The sequence below is a fragment of the Lepus europaeus genome, chromosome 11 (assembly GCF_033115175.1).
Source record: "Lepus europaeus isolate LE1 chromosome 11, mLepTim1.pri, whole genome shotgun sequence".
Lineage (NCBI taxonomy): Eukaryota > Metazoa > Chordata > Mammalia > Lagomorpha > Leporidae > Lepus > Lepus europaeus.
In genome coordinates this window covers 36,907,701-36,925,513 of record NC_084837.1, presented here as the reverse complement: position 1 = coordinate 36,925,513, position 17,813 = coordinate 36,907,701, and positions in this window count along the sequence as shown.

Here is a 17,813-nt window from a genome sequence, read left to right as displayed (position 1 = left end):
ACCCGAACAAAAGAAAAAAATAGTAAAACGGGTATAAGAAGAAAACCAGGAGTATCAGAGTCCTGGAGATGAGTGCTTTGTATTGGTTTCTGAGGCTACTTCAAGTAAATTTGAATGTTCAGTTTGCTAATTCAAAGATTGGAGGTTGATGGGGGGCATAGATAAAGAAATTAATTAGAGTGGATTGCCCCCATGTCAGGTGTAAGTTTTTTTAGCTGAGAGAAATAGTCAAGAAGAAATAGATAGTTCACTACAGTATGATTTTGATAATTTAGTATGATTTTGTATTTATTTATTTATTTATTTTTATTTATTTTTTGACAGGCAGAGTGGACAGTGAGAGAGAGATAGAGAGAAAGGTCTTCCTTTTTGCCGTTGGTTCACCCTCCAGTGGCCGCCGTGGCTGGCGCGCTGTGGCCGGCGTACCACGCTGATCCGAAGCCAGGAGCCATGTGCTTCTCCTGGTCTCCCATGGGGTGCAGGGCCCCAGCACTTGGGCCATCCTCCACTGCACTCCCTGGCCACAGCAGAGAGCTGGCCTGGAAGAGGGGCAACCGGGACAGGATCGGTGCCCCAACCGGGACTAGAACCCGGTGTGCCAGCGCCGCAAGGTGGAGGAAATCCATAATATTTTGAGTGCATCTTCCTGAACAGGATCAGTATCCCATCTGGGATTTGGACCCAGAACTTCGAAAAAACCGTTACTGGATTATTCCACTAGATGGCAGAATTCCTTAATGCTTTTCTGCTATTGCCAGGGCTGCTAGTTGCCTCCATTACTGATCAAGATGGATTCCAGCGTTACCATGGTAGAGATAACATAGGGAACAGAGAAGTCCAGTGTTATGGTTTAAACAGGATTTGGCTTCTTAAGCACATGCAGACATTCAACCTCCAAAGTGTTATGTTAACAGTTAACAGATCAATGTTAATGGTTGCTGGAGTAAGGATAGAGACTTGTTCTAATTATGGTATGTAAGAGGCAGATGTAGTGGGAGGGCTCTAGGTCACTGCAGTTGTGCCCTCGGAAGGTAGTTCTTACACAATGTCTAGTTGTTTAAGCTGAGCTCCATCTAGCTTCTCTCTCTGCTTCCTGGCCCACCATGGGGTCATGTCCTCCACTATTCTCCTACCCACCAGATGCCTGAAAAGCACAGCTGGGTGCCCAATCTTGGACTGTGAACTACAAAAACTGTAAACTGAAATAAGCTAATAAGTAGCTCCTCTCAGGTAATTAATAGTTGAGTATGTGAATATGGGAATCAGTGGTGGAGGTTCTTAGAGGACACAGGTTCATACAGCAGCAAATGATGCTTCTATAATAACTGAAATGCATGTGGGACTGCTGTACTGGTGTTTTAAATATATTTGTTTTTGTATGGACGACTTAACCATAATTCAATTGAATGGCACTACTGGGTCATAGCATTGATGCTCTGTGCCAAGCTAAGTTCTTTCTGTTCCTTGCATAATATTTCGCAGTAATGTGGGAATAATTACTACACATCACAGCCTGGTTGTATCAAGTTCTGGGGGCTGTTTTCTTAGAAAATTCCATCTATTTGAAAGTTAAATATCCCTCAAGGCTCTGTTTTGAAACATTTCCCTTAATAGCAGACAGGGAAGCGTTTGAAGATAAAGCAACTTTCCTAGAATGGAACATTGTAAAAATATATTCATTTAATCACATTCCAGAATAAAAAATCAATATTTTCTGTAATAAGTAAATGATATATAAAAAGTGGCTTTCCAAAGAGTAAAATTGACACTTGAGTAAGGTATGGATTTTGGAACCTGATAGCACACTACTAACACCAAAGGAAGACAATATTAATGTAGTAACCACTTCCTTCCTAAACAACTAGAAAATTGGAGCAAATATATGAAATATCTGAACATTAGACAGTGTGATAATGTGATCCCTGAGGAAAGGGGAAAAAATGAGATGACACCTTAGCTTTCTGTCCAGAGCTGTTTCTGGATTACAGAATAGGAGGAACCCAACTAGAATACAATGGTCTCTTTGAGAAGAAAATTATTAGAGTTGAGGAAGGCTGAGGTGGCTGGAATTTGCAGGGCAAACAGTAGAGAAATAACTCCAGAAATTCGCATAGGAGCTCTTTTGAATCTGATGCTGAATACTAAGCCATAAATGAGACCTGAAAAGGAGAAAATGGAATTTTAAGCTGAAGCAATTCCCATACTTTGTGCCAGACTCAGAGGCATTTGAGTTCCAATTAGCCAGAGTGCTCAGAGAACATTTGGAGGCATTCAGTAGAAACCCAAGGAGGGTCATGTCACAGGAGTAGGTCTCCACTAGACCCACCCTAGAACAGAAAGACAATCTCAAAATGATCAAGGTCACCTGCCGGTCACTTAGCTACCTGATAGAAAAAAATGTTCAAAAAATTTTTTTAATTTTTTTGACAGGCAGAATTAGACAGTGAGAGAGAGATTCAGAGAGAAAGGTCTTCCTTTTTCCATTGGTTCACCCCCCAAGTGGCCACCACAGCCGGTGTGTTGCAGCCAGCACACTGCACCGATCCAAAGCCAGGAGCCAGGTGCTTCTCCTGGTCTCCCATGCAGGTGCAGGGCCCAAGGACCTGGGCCATCCTCCACTGCACTCCTGGGCAACAGCAGAGAGCTGGACTGGAAGAGGAGCAACCGGAATTTTCAAAATATTTTAAGAGAGAAAACAGAACCTAGGAGTCAACACATAAAACTAAAAATGTCTACCATATAACTAAAAATAATCATAAGTACACAGAAACAAGAAAATGTGGTCCATTATGGGAGAAAACTCAGTGACTACAACCAGACACAGAAGTAACAGGTGTATGAAGTTAGAATGCCAAGACTTTCAAAGATAAATAGCCTCAAGATTCTGAAAGACATGAATGTAATAAAAGTGAAAAAGACCAAAAGAGACATAAAATTTCATCAGATAAGATTAAAGTAGGTGGACACAATAGGAGAAAAAAAGGTTAGGAAAGTTGATGACATAGCAATCAATATATGGGGAATTTCAAAAAGTTCATGGAAAGTGAAATTAAAAGATAAATTGATTGGGGTGGGCATGTTGGCTAAGCAGGTTAGGTTGCCATTTGAGACATCTACATCCCCTATTAGAGTGCCTGAGATTGAGACCCAGCTCCTCCACTTCTGATTCACCTTCCTTTTTTTTTTTTATTAAACTTTTATTTAATGAATATAAATTTCCAAAGTACAGCTTATGGATTACAATGGCTTCCTCCTCCCAAAACTTCCCTCCCACCCACAACCCTCCCCTTTCCCACTCCCTCTCCCCTTCCAATCACATCATGATTCATTTTCAATTCTCTTTATATACAGAAGATCAGTTTAGTATATATTATGTAAAGATTTCAACAGTTTGCCCCCATATAGCAACACAAAGTGAAAAAAAATACTGTTAGAGTACTAGTTATAGCATTAAATAAGAGTGTACAGCACATTAAAGACAGAGATCCTACATAATATTTTTTTAAAAAAAATAATTAATTTTCTATGTCATTTCCAATTTAACACCAGGTTTTTTTTTTTTCATTTCCAATTATCTTTATATACAGAAGATCGATTCAGTATATAATTAGTAAAGATGAGATCTTTACTAATTATATACTGATTCACCTTCATTTTAATGTGCCTGGGAGACTATGGCTGTAGGTGATACACTTGGGTTCCTGCTGCCCATGTGGGAGAGTGCAATGGATTTCCTGGCTCCTGGCCTCCGTCTGGCCTTGCCTTAGTTGCTGTGGGTATTTGGGAAGTAAACTAACAGATGGAAGATCTCACCCTGCCCCTTTTCTCTCTGTCATTTTTGCCTTTCAAATCAACAAATCAATAAATCTTTAAAAATTAAAGATTAATTGGGGTAGGTGTTTAGTTCAGTGGTTAAACCACCAGTTAAAATGGCCAGATCTCATATCAGAGTACCTGGGTTCCTGACTCTGGTTCCTGACTGAAGCTTCATGCTGAAGCAAACCCTGGAATGTAGCAGAGATCACTTAGGTGATAGCCCTGTCACCTCTTTGGGAGACCTGGATTGCGTTTCCAGTTCTAGCTTCTGTCCAGCTTAATATTGGTCATTATGAGCATTTGAGGAGTGTATTGGTGGACAGGAATGTGCTGGTGCATGCTCTGTCTCTCTCCTCTCTTTCTCTCCTTCCCTCTCTTTCTCTCTCTCTTTCTCTATTCCTCTCAAATATAAAAAGATAAATTTATTTTAGTGCAAAAAACCCAAAACTTATGCATTTGAGAGGCCTTCAAAAAATTCATGGAAATGTATATTTTGGGGGAAAAGAACTATGCGTAGATGTTAGCTCATTTTGCGTCCAAATAATCTTACTTTTAAATTTTTGAAATATCTTCATATATTATTCAAAGCAAAGAACAGAGGGCAGATAATCTAGGGAAAAAATGAACAGAGCTTCCTTAACCCTTGGGACAATATCAAAAAGGCTAAAATACATCAATGGAGACCCAGAGGAAGGGAAAGAGAAGGAACTTAAGATATTTGAATAAGCAAAGGCTTAGAATTTCTCAATTTGGTGAAAATTAAAAGCTGAAAGATCCAGTACAATCAATGAGCTACAAGGAGAATAAATAGAGAACCACACTAAGGCATATCAAAATCAAATGATAAAGATTAAGAAAAGATATGCATTAACTACGGACAATTACTGTAGATGTAGCATCAGAATCAGTACAAGCCATAGGGCACTGAAATGGCTTCTTTAATTAAAATCTAGAACTCTGTCCAGCAAAGAGATCATTTTTTGTGGAGAAAGCAAAATTAAAGGCAACTTCAGACCTGTTTGAAAAGAGGAATAAAAATATTTCTCAGTCAGTGCATGCTAAGACGAGATGATGATGACTGATCTTGGAATTTAAGTTGAGTAAGGGAAGAAGACAAGATGTCAAAAGAGCAGGATATAGGTGGAAGGATCAGTTTCTTAGTTGTCTTGTTGGTATTATGGAATTGTTGAAATTGAGGTGTTAGTGGGAATGATTTGGAAAAATAGGGTTGTCAGAAAATAGAATGCATGAAATTAAGCATATTAAAGGATTTCTAATTATTGATAATGATTAGATTCATGGCATGGATCTTGGAGCGGAATCCTGTATGTGTGCTTGCAGTAACAGTATATAACCGAAAAAATATGATGACAAAGATTCAAAGTCAGCTATGAAAACAGAAAAGAGGTTTCCCACATTCTTTTTAATCTTGATTAGTTCTGCAAGTACTTCTTTCTGGCAATGTTTTCTTATCTGATTTCTATTTCCTGTCTCTAGGTTAAGATCAATGGTGGACTACATTCTAATTTTGATGTTCTTGTAACTATCTTCCATTGAGTGATGGACTTGATAAAGAATATGATTAGAATTCTATATTATTAGTTTAAAAGAAGTATTGTTGTTAAAATAAAAAAATGTTTCCAGAAATGGGGAAGAGAGACAGAAGCAGTTTTAAAAGCTCTGTGGGGACAACTGCAATCCCAATTCGACCCACAGATTGTCACTCTAGCAAACACATGACCAATCATTGAAACATTCTGTCTCCAGGGATATGCTTGTCATTTTGGCTAAGTGGTACACCATGACTCCTCTTTAATTGCTGGTCACTGTGACTTTTTGTCTGAGAAATCGCTGGGTTGCTAACTTTGTCTGAAACAGGCAAATGCTGGCATCATGTACATCTGTGTGGAGTGTTGTAGACATTTTCTACTTTCAGAATAAGTATGCTTAGATGTACCCAAGTCTTGCATATAATTTTTCCTAAGCCAAATAACAATAAAGCAGAAAAAATAAGGAAGTCAATGATGGGATAAAGGAACAGGATGATCTTGAGAAGTTAAGAACAGATTCCAAATTTATTTATTTATTTATTTTTTGACAGGCACAGTGGATAGTGAGAGAGAGAGAGAGAGAGAAAGGTCTTCCTTGTTGCCGTTGGTTCACCCTCCAATGGCCACCGCGGCTGGTGCACCGCGCTAATCCGAAGTCAGGAGCCAGGTGATTCTCCTGGTCTCCCATGGGGTGCAGGGCCCAAGCACTTGGGCCATCCTCCACTGCACTCCCGGGCCATAGCAGAGAGCTGGCCTGGAAGAGGGGCAACTGGGACAGAATCCGGTGCCCCAACCGGGACTAGAACCCCATGTGCCAGCGCCGCTAGGCGGAGGATTAGTCTATTGAGCCATGGCGCCGGCCCCAAATTTATTCTTAATAAATTTACCAAAGATAAGAATTTTAATGCCTCTAGAAAATATTTTTTATCCATCAAGATGGCATAAACTGAATAAAATGACTGAGGAGCTTCTTTTCAGTTCCCACAGTTCCTTATGACCAGAGGTAAGTGTTTGGCACAGCAGTTTAACCACCACTTGGAGTTTCCATATCCTGTATGGAGTGCCTGGGTTTGGGTCCCATCTCTGCTATACATTCCTGTTAGTAAGCAACATAGGAGGCAGCAGGTGATGGCTCAAATACTTGAGTACCTGTCATACTGTGGAAAACCTGGATTCAGTTCCCAGATCCTGGTTTCAGCCTAGCCCAACTCCAGCTGTTGTGAGCATGTGACATGTGTACTTGCAGGTGGGAAATCTCTCTCTCTCTATCTCTTTGCCTTTCAAATGAATAAAAATAAGTAAATGTGGCCAGTCTAAACCTAAATTCTGCCCTTCCTTTAAGAGATTTCCCAAATTTAATATACTCAATGAATCCTCCTGAGAGTTTTTCATGAGCACTAACTGTGAACATAGTCTGCCACACATAGGTAGATTTAGACTTAACACGTATTTCTTTTTATCTAATTATTTGGTTTTCAATTTGCTCCCTAATTATACTAGTTTATTTCTCTAACTTCAAGCTGATATCCTTAAGGACACAGCAGTATTTAACTTTAGCTGTACATACAGTTGTAACTCAAAATTATAATTTAAAATGTATTTAATCTATTACCAAAATCTTATGATAGAGATTTGGCATTTGAAGTAGGCAGTAAATAGGCAATTGTGAAGTATTTTTTAAAAATATTATGACTTATGTAATTGTTTTACTGATAAGCTTTATAATTGATTATTGTCAATTTAATCAAGTATCAAGATATCAGGCACAACATGAGGCACTTACTAATGTAAAGGCACATGATGACAAGGATTCTTTGGTCTTGAGGGAGAGACAAAGAAGGGATTTTTGCAGGATATGATTTTCAGCATAGGGTGCTATGGGAACACAGAAGAAGCAGCTAGAGTTGGCCCAGAGGTCAGGCAATGCCTCTGGAGCAAATCTTTAGATTGAGTAGGGGTTAGATGAGTTGAGATCATTGCAGTAGGAAAAAGGATGCCCAAACTTCTGAAGTTTTCCTTTTCAGAATTTGTAAGTAACTATGCATGTCTGCAGCTTAGAATAAGAGATGAAAAGTATCAAGACCTGGAGAAACAAGTAAGGCCTCATATATTGAGATACTGTTGGATTTATCTAGAATAAATGGAGAATAGCTGCAAATGTCTTTACCATGAAAGACAGCAAGATGATACTATTAAGGAAAGACGAGTTTTGATGAAATATAAATGTGCTAGAGGAAGGCAGGAATACATATAACAATGGCAATTAGGAGGCTCTAAACTATTGCATTTATTTAATTATAAGACATATATTTTCCCAACATTTTATTATCTCTGAAGTCTAGAATCATCTTCCCAGTAGAGGTATATCATGGATTAACTGCAAGATTTTATTTTCTTTCTCAATTATCCAAAATATAATAGTGCAGTTTATAAAAAGCAGCAGTTGAGATCCAAGTTAATAAAGTCAGGGTTATTGTAGCCCTAACTAAAATAATAGCTGAAGATAAGTAGGTCTAGAGAAGTAGATGTGAAGTGAAGATATATTTTAGAGGTTGAAAACATTAGATCCTGATGACCGAATAGTTGAAGAAAAGTTGATGATGACTCCAATTTTTACTTGAGCATCTGAAAATATAGTGGCTCCATTCATATTTTAAAAATTTTATTTGTTATACAAGTTTCATGTATTTCATATATACAGATTTAGGAACATAGTGACACCGCCCCCACCCTCCTGCCCATGCTCCAGCCCTTTCCCCTCCTCCCTCTCACATTCCTACTCTTAATTTTTACAAAGATCTATTTTCAGTTTACTGGATGATCATGTAGTTAACTCTACACCTGGTAAAAGAGTTCAACAAATAGTGTAAAACAACAACAACAACAACAACAACAACACTTTCCTCAACACAAGAGACAAGAGCTGTGAATAATCATTGAATTTGAAAATTTCCACTTCACTCCAATATGTTATGTTTCAGGTACTCTATTAGTTACCTCATATCAGGGAAAACATATGATATCTGTCTTTTTGGGACTGGCTTATTTCACTAATTATAATGGTTTCCAGTTGCATCCATCTTCTTGCAAGACAGGGTTTCATTTTTTTTTTTTTTTACAACTGAGGAGTACTCCATAGTATATATATACCATAATTTCTTTGTCTAGTCAACAGCTGATATATATCTAGGTTGATTCCATAATTTAGCTGTTGTGAATTGTTCTTCGATAAACATGGGGGTACATATAACTCTTTCATATGCTGATTTCTTTAGTTGGGTAAATTCCCAAGAGTGGTATGGCTGGATCATATGATAGGTCTATATTCAGATATCTGAGGTATTTCCATACTGTCTTCCTCAGTGGCTGCACCAGTTTACATTCCCACCAACAGTATACCAGAGTACATTTGTCCATACATCCTCACCAGCATTTGTCATTTGTTGATTTCTGTATGTGAGTCATTATAACTGGAGTGAGGAGAAACCTCATTGTGTTTTTGATTTGAGTGTCCATGATAGCTAGTGATCCTAAGCATTTTCTCAAAAGTCTGTTGGCCATTTGAATTTCCTCTTTTAAACAATGCCTGTTCAAGTTCTTTGACTATTTCTTAACTGGATTGTTTGTTTTGTTGTTGTTTAAGTTTTTGAGCTCTTTATAGATCCTGAATGTTATCATTTATCAGTTGTGTACTTTACAAATAATTTCTTCCAATCTGTTGGTTGCCTCTTCACTTTGCTGAATATTTCTTTTGCAGTGCAATCCCTTTTGTCAATTTTGGCTTTGTTTGTCTGTCCTCCTGGATTCTTTTGCAAGAAGTCTTTGCCTATGCCAATGTCTTGCAGAATTTCCCCAATGTTCTCTAGTAATCTGAAGGTACCAGGATATAGATTTAGGTCTTTGATCCATTTTGAGTGGGTTTTTGTGTAGGGTGTAAGGTATGGGTCTAGTTTTATACTTCTTTACATGGAGATTCAATTTATCCAGTAACATTTGTTAAAGAGACTGTCCTAGATCCAGGGATTGATTTTAGCTCCTTTGTCAAAAATAAGTTGGTTGTAGATGCATGGATTGATTTCTGGAGTTTCTATTCTGTTCCATTGGTCTACAAATATGTTTCTCTGCCAATACCAGGCTGTTTTGATTATAACTGCCCTGTAATATGTTTTCAAATCAGGTATTGTTATGGCTCTGGGTTTGTGTTTGTTGTATAAGATGGCTTTAGCTATTAGGGGGGTCTCTTGTGTTTCCGTATGACTTTTTTCATCATTTTCTCTAAATATGAGAAGGATGTCATTGGTATTTTGATTTGGATCACATTGAATCTGTAAATTGCTTTTGGTAGTATGGACATTTTCATGATGTTTATTCTTCCACTCCATAAACACGGAAGATTTTTACATTCTTAATCTCTTCTATTTCTTTCTTTGGTGTTTTTCAACTTTCATCATAGAGATCTTTGACATCCTTGGTTAAAACATTCCAAGATATTTAATTCTTTTTGGAGCTATTGTGAATGGGGGTGTTCTTGAAAGTTCTTTCTTAGCCTTCACATTATCTGTGTATACAAAGGCTGTTGATTTTTCTGTGTTAATTTTATATCCTGCCACTATAATGAAGTCTTTTATAAGTTCCAATAGTATGCCAGGTGAATCCTTTGGACTCCCTATATATAGAATCATGTCATCTGCAAATAAGGATAGTTTGACTTACTCCTTTTGAATTTGTTTCCCTTTGATTTCTTTTTCTTGCCTAATGGCTTTAGCTAAAACTTCCAGGACTATATTAAAAAGCAATGGTGAGAGTGGACATCCTTGTCTGGTTCTGTATCTTAGGGAAAATGCTTTCAGCTTTTCCCCATTCAATAGGATGCTGACCATGGGTTTGTCATAAATTGCCTTGATTGTATTGAAAAACGTTCTTTCTATACCAAATACACCTAAGGTTTTCATCATGAAAGTTGTATTTTATCAAACACTTTCTCTGCATCTGTTGATATAACCATCTGGTTTTTGCTCTTCAGGTTTTTTTTAACGTGATGCATCTCATTTATTGATTTACAAATTTTGAACCATCCTTGCATACCAGGGATAAATCCTGCTTTGTCTGGGTAAATGATTTTGATATGTTGTTGGATTTGATTGGCTAACATTTTGTTGAGGATTTTTGCATCTATATTTACCAGGGATATTGGTCTATAGTTTTCTTTCTCTGTTGTATCTTTTTCTGGCTTAGGAGTTAAGGTTATGCAGGCTTCATAGAAGGAGTTTGGCAGGATTCTCTCCCTTTCAGTTGTTCTTAATAGCTTGAGAAGAATTGGAATTAGTTTTTCTTTACAAGTCTGGTAGAATTCAGCAGTGAAGACATCCAGTTCTGGGCTTTTGAGAGGATTATTATTAGTGATTCAATTTCCTTCTTGGTTATTGGTCTTTTTAGGTTTTCTATGTCTTCATGACTCAATTTTGGTAGATTTTTTTGTGTCTAGGAATCTATCCATTTCTTTTAGTTTTCCCAACTTGTTGGCATACAGCTCTTTGTAGTAATTCCTGATGACTCTTTTTATTTCTGTGGTATCAGCTGTTACATTTCTTTTTTCTTCTCTGATTTTATTGATGTGGGTCTTCCCCCTCTTTTTTATTTTTTTTTTTTGGTTAGTTGGGCCAATATTGTATCAATTTTATTTTTTCATAAAAACAACTCTATTTCACTGAATTTTATATTTTTTGACTTCAATTTTGTTTATTTCTTCTCTAACTTATTTTAATTATTTATTTCCTACTAATTTGGGGTTTGGTTTGTTGTTTTTCTAGGTCATTGAGATGCATTGATAGCTCATTTATATGGTACCTTTCCATTTTCTTCATGTAGGCACTGATTGCTATAAATTTCTCTCTTAACACTACTTTTGCTGTCCCATAAGTTTTTTTTTTCTTTTCTTTCTTTTTGACAGGCAGAGTGGATAGTGAGAGAGAGAGAGAGAGAGAAAGGTCTTCCTTTGCCGTTGGTTCACCCTCCAATGGCCGCTGCGGCCAGCACACTGCGCTGATCCGAAGCCAAGAGCCAGGTGCTTCTCCTGGTCTCCCATGCGGGTGCAGGGCCCAAGGACTTGGGCCATCCTCCACTGCACTCCCGGGCCAGAGCAGAGAGCTGGCCTGGAAGAGGGGCAACCGGGATAGAATCCGGTGCCCCAACCGGGACTAGAACCCGGTGTGCTGGGGCCGCAAGGTGGAGGATTAGCCTGTTAAGCCACGGCACTGGCCCCCATAAGTTTTGACATGATATATTATCAAATTCATTTGTTTCCAGAAAATTTTTGATTTTTCTTGAGATTTCTTCTATGACCCAGTGTTTATTCAGGAGCATGTTTTTCAATCTTCATGTATTTGCATATGATCTAGAGATTCTTGAGTTGTTGATTTCCAGCTTCTGTCCATTGTTGTCAGAGAAGATACACGGTATGATTTTGATTTTTTTTTAATTTGCTGGGACTTGCTTTATGGCCTAGCATATGGTCTATCCTAGAGAAAGTTCCATATACTGATGAGAAGAATATATATTCTGCAAATGTGGGGTGAAAAGTTCTGTAGAAATGTTAGGTCCACTTGGTCCATAGCTTCAATTAGCTCTGTTGTTTCTTTGTTGATTTTCTGTCTAGTTGCTCTGTCCATTGATGAAAGTGTGGTGTTGAAGTCTCCTATTACTATTGTATTGGAGAATGTCTCCCTTTAAATCCATTAAGCCAAGTGCCCTGTTATTATTGTGCCTTTATTATTATCACATCTTACTATTGAATTGATCCCTTAGTCATTACATAGTGCCCTTCTTCATCTCTTTTAACAGTTTTCATGTTAAAGCCTGTTTTGTCTGATATTAGGATGGCAACACCTGCCCTTTTTTGCTCTCCATTGGCATGGAATATATTTTTCCATCCTTTTACTTTCAGTCTGTGTGTATCTTTGTTGGTGAGATGTGTTTTTTGTAGGTAGCAAATAGATGGGTTTTGTTTTTTTAATCCATTCAACCAGTCTGTGTCTTTTAACCAGAGAGTTGAGGCCACTTACATTCAGGGTGACTATTGATAAGTAATGACTTGGTTCTGCCCTTTTACCATAAATTTTCCTATTGTTTACTTTAGATTTCTTTTGTACTTTTCCTGGGGGTTTTGCTTTCACATTCTTTCATGATGACTGTGTTTCTATGTGTAGCGCATCCTTAAACATCTTTTGTAAGGCTGGAGGGGTGATGGCAAATTCTTTCAATTTCTGTTTTTTATGGAAGGTCTTTATTTCACTTTTATTTATAAATGAGAGCTTTCCAGGGTAGAGTATTCTGGGTTGACAGTTTTTTCTTTTAAGACTTGTACTACACTTGATTTTAGTCAAAAGGCCACAAAGCAATGGGACTTGGGCTATATCTAGCCAATGCCTTCTAGGTTTTCTGATGAGAAGTGAATTGTAGGCTGGCGCCACAGCTCAACAGGCTAATCCTCCTCCTGCGGCGCCGCCACCCCGGGTTCTAGTCCCGGTCAGGGCACTGGATTCTGTCCCGGTTGCTCCTCTTCCACTCCAGCTCTCTGCTGTAGCCTGGGAAGGCAGTGGAGGGTGGCCCAAGTGCTTGGCCCTGCACCCACATGGAAGACCAGGAGAGGCACCTGGCTCCTGGCTTCAGATCAGAGTGGTTTGCCGGCTGCAGCGCGCTGGCTGCAGTGGCCATTGAGGGGTGAACCAACGGAAAGAGGAAGACCTTTCTCTCTCTCTCTCTCTCTCTCTCTCTCTCTCTCACTGTCCACTCTGCCTGTCAAAGAAGTGAATTGTGAGTCTAATTGGGGATCCTATGAAAGTAACCTGGAATTCCTCTTGTTCACATTTTAAAATCTTTTATTTATTTTTTATTGTGAAGAGTTTTACTGCAATATGTCATGGTAAAGATCTTTTCTGGTCAATCTGTTAGGTTTCTATGTGCTTCCTCTACTTCAACATCACTTTCTTTTTCCAAATTGGGAAAGTTTGAAGTTTTCTGTAATTATTTTGCTAAATAGGCCTTCTAGTCCATTTTTTATTTCCATACCTTCAGTAACTTCTAAGACCCATATATTGGGTCTTTTGATATTATTCCATAGATATCCAATAACGTTTTTTAAGTTTTCTATTTTCTTCTTGTTTTTTTGTCTAACTGTAAGATTTCCAAAGATTTGTTATCTAGTTTGGATATTCTTTCTTCTGATTCACCAAGTCTGCTATTAAGGTTTTCCACTGCATTTTTATTTGATCTATTGAATTCTTCATTTCTAATAATTCATATTGATTTCTCTTAAAAATCTCAATTTCATGTGAAAATTTTCATTCTTTTTCATGTATGATTTTCTTTGGTTTGTGGATTTGCTTTTGATTATTTTTGAGTAATCCTATGATTAATTTTTTGAATTCTGTTTCCAGCATTTCCTCAATCTCTTCATCTTCACATTCTAATATTAAAATATTGTTGTGTTCCTGTGGGGGATTGTGGTGTCTTCTTTGTTCTTGTTTCTTGAGTTTCTGCATTTGTTTTTAGGGATTTGTAGAGTTGATTTTTGTTTTTTTCCTCTGATGGCATTTATCTTTGAGCTATACCTCTGTGTGGATTAATGGAATGTCTGAACTTTCACTGAATACCAAGAGGTGTGTGGTGGGTGTAGCCAAGGAGTTCTGGTCAGTGCTTCTGGGTGGGACAAGTATCCTGGGTCACACCAATTTGGGCGTGATAGATCTCAATGCCCAGATGGTAGTCACTAGTGTGTTCTGCACCACCAGATGAACCATACAAATGATCTGTGCAGTTCTCACTCTGATCACAGTTCCCCCTGCAGTGACCTGTCCAGGCAACCAAGGAGCTCTGAGTGTGTGGAGCTGCACCCTCTTGTTGCCCAGAGACTGTACCACACCCTGCACCCTCTCACACAATTACTGATTCCCCACAGTCTCAGCACACAAGGCTCCCACAGTGTGTATGCAGAGGTTTCTCTCAGCCCTGCCAGCCCATCTAGTCAACAGAGAGGCAGATGTTCTCAGAGACAGTGCCACCTAGGCATCTTGCTCTTGTGATGCTGTGGACACCTCACCATCCTACATCGTTGCCCAGCCTCCTCCCAACCTGGCTCAAAGTTAATGGGGATTGTGGATTATCCCCTCCATTAGAATCTCTGGATCACATGCGTGCCCAAGAGCCACTGGCCGAATGTTGCTCTGTAGCATCCACTGCCACCAGTACTACTGAGAAGATGGAGTCCTGTCTCAGCCAGTTGCTGTGCACATGACAAAGTCTTCCCCAGCTCCCTCCCAAAACCAAAATGGTGCCTGCACATTCTCAGGCAGAGGGCACTGTTGCGTGGAAGTTTGGGCAAGATAAATGTGCACCCTCTACTTACTCTAGGTCCGAGGACAACTACTAGCAACTGCTAGCAAACAGGGCTCCAGTCCAGACTCTGGCCACATTCTCCCTCTGGCTATAGCACCATGGTTCGCTGCAGCCTGGTCTCACCTGTGTCTCCAAGCTGCCGCCAGCTCTGGTTCTCAGCTGCAGCAGTTGTGCTTGTGCTGTGCCCTCCACACAGGTCCACAGTGTTCCTCTCCCTCTTGTGGGATCTCCAGTGCAGTTTTCTCTCTAGTTCTCCCCTGAGAATGCACTTCTACTTTTTTTTTTTCCACAGTTCATCGCTAGCCTATTGCAGTATGTCATTCCCTAATCCACCATTTTGTAATCTCTAGTAGTTCCATTCATTAAGATAAAGAGACAAGAGAAGTCACTGTGCACTTGCTCCCCATGTAGGACCTCTGTCCTTAATGTGTTGTACTATGAGAATTAATGGTAAAACTAATCTTCAAACAGTACTTTATACTTTGTGTGTCTGTGTGGGTGCAAACTGTCAAAAGCTTTATTTAGCATAGAGTTGATCTTCTGTATATAAAGATAATTAAAAATGAATCTTAATGAAGAATAGGATGGGAGAGGGAGTAGCAGGTGGGATGGTTTGCCAGTGGGAGAGTGGTTATGGGGGGAAGAAATGCTATAATCCAAAAGTTGTGCTTTCAAAATTTATTTTTATTAAATAAAAGTTTTCTACTAAAAAAGATAAAGAGTTCAATATAGTTTGTTCAGGTAGAGAGGGTGATATCTAGGGTAGGAGAGATAGAGTGCAGTTTGGACATAGTGATTGTGAAGGTTCTGAAGATCAAGTGAGAATACTCTCCTGGTGATTGTAACTATAAGGCTCTTTGAAAGGAATCTGCATGATAGATGTTGCTGCTTCTGAGATTGACCAGCACTGGCTTGAATTGCCAGGGAAGCACTTCCTATTCTGTGAAGCTGGAGCTCTGACACTGAAGCCTCATCACGCCTGGTGGATTTCTCCTTTAGAAAAGTCCGATCTTCTCTTTCCTGAGCCCTACAATCTTCTACAAGACGGTTATTTGAAGAATGGCCTCACCATCCAATGGAAATGCCAAATATATGCACATCTAGGTTCAGGAACCCACATTTATGGGAAATTAGCTGGAAACTCTCAATTTTATGACTTTAAAGATAAGGATCAAGATATATAATTGTTATAAGAGTTTTGCAAAGACAAAGGAAAAGAGTTGAATACTTTGATCATGCCTCTGCCATCTCTCTCTCAATAATTTTCTCCGATATTACCAGTATCAGATACTTGCTGGTTAACCATATGCCAAGAAAAATTTGCCAGGCGCTGGCCCTCCTGTTGGTATGATGGGGTTGAGGACCTCTGCAGATACATGCATGTTTGCATAATGGGGTGATGCTGAGGAGGCTCTGGGGCAGTCTCCTGACTTTTGAGGGCTTTTTGACTTTGGAGTAAGCATGGGAAAATATATCATGGCTATGAGAAGCTATGTTTTTTATTTATATTCATGGTAATTATATTTTATCAGAAATTGTACATTATCTTATTTGATGTAGTAAGTACTCAGCAAGCTAGATTGGTTGCACATTATTATACCCATTGCATCTCCACCGAGGACTTGAGTTTGACCAGGGAGACTAGTGAGAAGGACAAAGAATTCTTAGTGTTTTCAGGTGCCTTCGCCGATGTGGAGTGGTGCTCCCTCAGGCCTAATATCAACAGGTCTCCCAGAAGTCAAAGTCCATTTCAGCAAAACCAAATGTGTTTTAAATTACTGATGATCCTGGGGTGTCTTTGTCACTATTTAATTCAGACCAATGGAGCATCAGGGTCTCTAAGAGGAGTCTGTGGAGGTTCCTAGATGTCAAGGAGCTGCATATTTGGCCTTGTTTGTTTTCAGAGGCCAGAACTTACCTTGGTGTTTGGTCCTTAGATTTTTATGTTGGATCCAGCATGTAGTTTGCCTGCTTTTTCCTATTCTCAGAAAAATATCCAGTAGAAAGAGGTAGAATATTGGTCACTACCCTATGCTTTATGTGTAGAATGGTTTGGTCCATAAGAGCTGTTGCTCCAAGGAGCCCAGACGTTAGATCTGGATTTGCGCAGCTGTGAGTGTGTTGAGTGCCTTATGACAGGTGGTTTGGCCGAGTGAGATCAGAGTTCAACCATGGCATACTTTAGGAAGGAAAACACTTTGTGGTGTGTAGAAACATGCCCTTCAGCAAATCTGCCCATTTAATTTTTACCTGGACACTTTTCTTCTTGAACGTAATAAAGCTTGTGAAGTGTCTGCTCCGGGTAAGAGGGTCTCTTCCATCACTTTCAGCAGTGCAAGTGAATTACTTTGGTTTTCAATAAAAATGTTAATATCTCCCTTAGATGTGAACAAAGGACACTGCATTTCAATAATGAGATGATCAAACCCACAGGGTCAAAGAGAGGGAGTATGTGGAGCTACTGCCACTCAGTGAGAAAGAGAGAGAGAGAGAGTTGCTATCTCCCCAGGAATTAGAAGTGGGTGCTGGTGTCTTTCTTTTGCGACTCAGTAATACTGAGGCCTCCTGAAAATTCTCTCTGGATCTTATCTTGGTAGTCATGACAGAAACTTGAGGAAACTAACATCCATCAGCACTGGTCTTCTGTAGTTCAAGACTCAACCTGCCCACCACCAAAACTGTAATGAAGATTTTATGATGGGGCTTCAAAAATTTACAAAAAAGTAGACTGCAAAGATAAATATATTTTGCTATAAATATTTTTAAAGTATGTGATGTTTTTCTATAAAATGCTTTTCTGTGAACTTTCTGAAGACACCTTGGGTAAACAGACTTGTATTTATCAGAGTATGACTGGATCACTATTTAAACATAGTACTATTAATAATAATGATAAAATTTCACAAGCACTTGTTATGTACAAAGCACTGTGTTAACAAACAGTTGCATACACTATTTCGTTAGCTTTTTTTTTTAAGATTTATTTATTCATTTGAAAGTCAGAGTTACACAGAGAGCGAGGAGAGGCAGAGAGAGTGAGAGGTCTTCCATCAG